At 40.5% G+C, this 4,596-nt stretch overlaps 1 non-coding gene across 1 annotated transcript; it reads left to right on the forward strand.

Moving 5' to 3' along the window:
- The first annotated feature begins 2,621 nt into the window (after positions 1–2,621).
- Trnaa-cgc (transfer RNA alanine (anticodon CGC)) lies at positions 2,622–2,694 on the forward strand. Its single transcript has one exon. It is a non-coding gene; the product is annotated as a tRNA-Ala (tRNA).
- Positions 2,695–4,596: the final 1,902 nt, after the last annotated feature.

Raw genomic sequence — 4,596 nt, forward strand, 5'->3', positions numbered from 1 at the left:
CTAATTTCACCTTGTTCACTAAAAAATCTTCTATTTATCATATTTGCCTTCCAAAGTAGTCCACTCTTCTATCAGCTAATAGAATCATTTAAGCACTGTGAGTTTTATATGGAAATATGTAAATCCATCCTATGGCTTCTATGTCATGCTCTTTTAAATTTGGTCAGCATAAGTGAATTCTTTTTTTTTTTTTTTTTTTTGGTAGTAGGGATTGTTGAATCCAGGAGGCTACCACTGAATTAAGTCTCCAGCCATTTGTATTTATTTATTATTTATTTTCAGACAGAATCTCACTAAATTGCTTAAGACCTCACTAAATTACTAAGGCTGGCCTTGAACATGAAATCCTCCTGCCTCGGCCTCCTGAGTCACTAGTATTAAAGGGGTGCGCCACCACATCTGGCATAAGTGAGTTCTTCCAACTGAATTAATTGACCAAAATTGAACTTCTGGGTTTAAGCCAAGATCTGGATCTTCTTACAGAAAACAAGCCAGCAACTTTTTTGTTTCTTTTTGGTTTGTTTATTTGTTTGTGGTTCCTAGGATTGAACCCAGTTGGATTTTACCACTGAATTATACTCCTAGCTACCCATCCCCTTTTATTTTTAAAATAATTTTATTTTATTTATTTATTTTTTATGTGGTGCTGAGGATCGAACCCAGCACCTCACATATGCTAGGTGAGCGCTCTACCACTGAGCCACAACCCCAGCTCCCATCCCCCTTTATTTTAAATTTTGAGCATGGGGGGGGCTGGGGATGTGGCTCAAGCGGTAGCGCGCTTGCCTGGTATGCGTGCAGCCCGGGTTCGATCCTCAGCACCACATACCAACAAAGATGTTGTGTCCGCCGAGAACTAAAAAATAAATAAACATTAAAAATTCTCTCTCTCTCTCCTCTCTCACTCTCTCTTTAAAAAATAAATAAATAAATAAATAAATAAATAAATTTTGAGCATGGTCTCACTAAGTCACTGAGGCAGACCTCAAATTTACGATCCTCCTTCATCAGCCTCCCCAGCCACTGGGATTATAGGAATGCACCAAACCCAGCTAAATCAGCAATGCTTCTATTTATTGTCACTAACATCAACTCAGGGTTGAATGGAGTTTTCAGAGAGAGAGAGTAAGAGGAGTTTTTAAGTTTCATTTTTCCATTGTAAAGTAACCTGGAGACTCAGAAAAGTCATTCATACTGTCTGGGGAAAAAAAGTTAAAAATTGCCAGGGGCCACATAGTTCACCTCATTGAAGCTCCACATACCTTAACTCCACCCCAGGCTTGCTCTGCCTCTTGTTATAGCCATCTTAGGCTGAAATGCAGAATGGGAAATAGACTGAATGGTGGTCATTGCAGGCAGCAGTTCCGAGTGTCCTCCTGGAATTGTGGGCACATCCCTGCCACAATGTGACTGATTAGGGCTCCCTGAGCTCAGAAGGGCATTCCTGGCAGTGACACAGGTCTTGGGGAGAGAGTGGAAGAAGGGTAGCATCTTTCTTTTTATTGGGGGGGGTGATTGGGGGTGGTACCAGGGATTGAATTCAGGGGCACTCAACCACCAAGCCACATCCCTAGCCGCATTCTGTGTTTTATTTAGGGACAGGGTCTCACCGAGTTGCTTACCTCCTTGCTTTTGCTGAGGCTGGCTTTGAACTTGTAATTCTCCTGTTTCAGCCTCCCAAACCACTGGGATTACAGGCATGTGCCACTGCTCCCGACAGGGTAGCATCTTTCTGATGCAACAACAGTTGGCTTAATCTCTGAGGTATTAGAAGTATCTCCCCAAAATAGGGCTATGATGAAACTTAAGTCCACAATGAGGAAGATTCCTGCTACTTATATCCAAAGGGATGGGTACTGATTGGAAAAACTTTTCCTCTTTTTTTCAGTGCTGCAGATTGAACCCAGAAGGGCCTCATGCATATTAACCAAATGTTCTACCACTGAACTACACTGACAGTTCCCTGGATGAACTAGACTGCTGTTTGAGATCCAGCCCAACCTCTGAATTACTTTGTCACCCTTCCTCAGAACTCTATCACACATTGTCAGCTGTATAGAAATCAACATTGCTGTGGAGCAGAACTGGATGTTAGCTGTGTGTGTTCCCAAGGGAAGGCCTCAAAATAGGAATACCTCTTTCTTCTTAAAGAAGTAGAAGGCCATGCATGAGAGAATAGATACAAATAAACTAGTGGATTTGGTATTGAAAGAATAAGACAGGATGATTGCATCTATTTTATCAATGAAATGTGAGGCAAGGTCTTCATCTGCTGAGAGGAAAGTGGAGATGGTGTTGGAGATATTAGAAGAAAGAAGGTGTGAAACAGTCATTGCACAGAGGGGAAAAGATAACTCACTAGGGAAGTAAAAAATTAGTTTACAATGTTGAGTTTTGGAGATGTAAATTTAAAGTTATAGAAGTTAGCAAGATTCTGAGACTTTTTTCCATCAATGTTTAGCTGTCCACATATAGACAAGGATAAGACAAGTAGAATTATTTCCCAAGGTTAAGTGTGATGGAGGGGGAGAGGAGCAAAAAAAAAAAAAAATGTCTGCAAGTTTATGTTTCTGAATATGAAGAGGGAATGAAGAATGGTTTAAGAAAGGGGGATAAGGAGCTGGGGTTGTGGCTCAGTGGTAGAGCACTCGCTTCGCACGTGAGAGACCCTGGGTTCGATCCTCAGCACCACATAAAAATAAATAAACAAAATAAAGATATTGTGTCCATGTACAACTAAAAAAAATATTTAAAAAAAGAAAGGGCTGGCGTTTCGGCTCAGTGGTAGCGTGCTTGTCTAGCAAGCTCGAGGCCCTGGGTTCGATTCTTAGCACATATAAAAACAAATAAAGGTATTGTGTCCAACTACAACTAAAAAATAAATATTAAAAAATATTTTTTAAAAAAGAAAGGGGAATAAATGAATTATTTATTTATTTATTTATTTATTTATTTATTTATTTATATAAATGAATTATTTAAAAAACAAAATAGGGCCAGGTGTGGTGGCACATGTTTATAATCCCAGTGGCTGGGGAGGCTGAAGGAAGAAGATCTCAAGTTTGGGCTGGGGATGTGGCTCAAGCGGTAGCACGCTCGCCTGGCATGCGTGCGGCCCAGGTTCGATCCTCAGCACCACATACCAACAAAGATGTTGTGTCTGCCGAGAACTAAAAAATAAATATTAAAAAAAAAAAAAAGATCTCAAGTTTGAGGTCAGCCTCAGCAACTTCACAAGACACTGTGTCAAAATTTTAAAAATTTTAAAAAAGTGCTGAGAATATAGTAGCAAAAGGACTCCTGAGTTAGATCTCCAGTGTCACAGAAAGAAAAGAAAAGAAAATATGGGCCAGGAGTGTAGATCAGTGGTAGAGAAATTGCCTAACATGCCCAAGGAACTGGGTGGATCCCCAGCATGTCACAGATAAATAAATAAAAACACAGATAAATAAAAATAGAGGGGAACAGTGTTGCACACCTGTAATCGCAGCAGCTCAGGAGGCTGAGGCAGGGGGATTGAGAGTTCAAAGCTAGCTTCAGTGAGGCGCTAAACAAGTGAGTGAGACCCTGTCTCAAAAAACAAGAACAAACAAACAAACAAACAAAAACATAAAATAGGGCTAGGGATGTAGCTTGGTGGTTGAGTGCCCCTGAGTTCAATCCCCAATACCCTAAATAAATAAATAATAAAAATAAAAGAGTACCCATAGTTTAGAAGTCATTGTGGGACCCGGGCACCTATAGTCTCAGCAGCTCAGAAGGTTGAGGCAGGAGGATCACAAGTTCAAAGCCAGCCTCAGCAATTTAGTGAGGCTCTCAGCAACTTAGGGAGCCAGTCTCCGAATAAAAAATAAAAAGAGCTGGGGATGTGGTTCAGTGGCTGAGTGTTCCTAGGTTCAATTCCTGGTACTAAAATAAAAGAAGTCTTTGTGGGAGGAGGGGCACTTGAGGTGGAAGGAAGGATGTTAGGGTAAGAAAAGGGGTAATAAGGTAAGAGAAAGAAATAAAATGTAAACTGAAGGTCTGTGGGCTCAGAGGTAGAGCACTCATACAGTGTGGGCAAGGCCCTGGGCCTTTCAACTGAGTGTGGGGTGCATACCTGTAATCCCAGCGATTTAGGAGCCCAAAGCAGGAAGATTATAAATTGAAGGTTTGCCTGATCAATTTAGTAAGATCCTGTCTCAAAACGTAATAAGGGGGCTGGGGTTGTTGCTCAGTGGCAGAGTGCTTGCCTAGCATGTGTGAGACACTGGGTTCGATCCTCAGCACCACATAAAAATAAATAAAATAAAGATATTGTATCTATTTCCAACTAAAAAAAAATAAAATAAAAGGCAATCTTAATAAAAGAAAGTAATAAGGACTGGGGATGCAGCTCAGTGGTAGAGCACTCCTGGATTCAATCCCTAGTACAAGCAAAAGAAAAAAAACAATGTAAACACTGTGAGATACATGTTCATTTCAGAGGGTTTTCTCTAGAATGAATTGCCCAGTTTTCCTTTTCTTTTCCAATCCTTGTTTTTCCCTTATTTCTTCTTTCCACCTTTTCTCCCGACAAAGAGAAAAGAACAGTGTAGTATGCTTTTCCTGTTCTGA

The sequence above is a fragment of the Ictidomys tridecemlineatus genome, chromosome 6 (genome assembly GCF_052094955.1).
Source record: "Ictidomys tridecemlineatus isolate mIctTri1 chromosome 6, mIctTri1.hap1, whole genome shotgun sequence".
NCBI lineage: Eukaryota > Metazoa > Chordata > Mammalia > Rodentia > Sciuridae > Ictidomys > Ictidomys tridecemlineatus.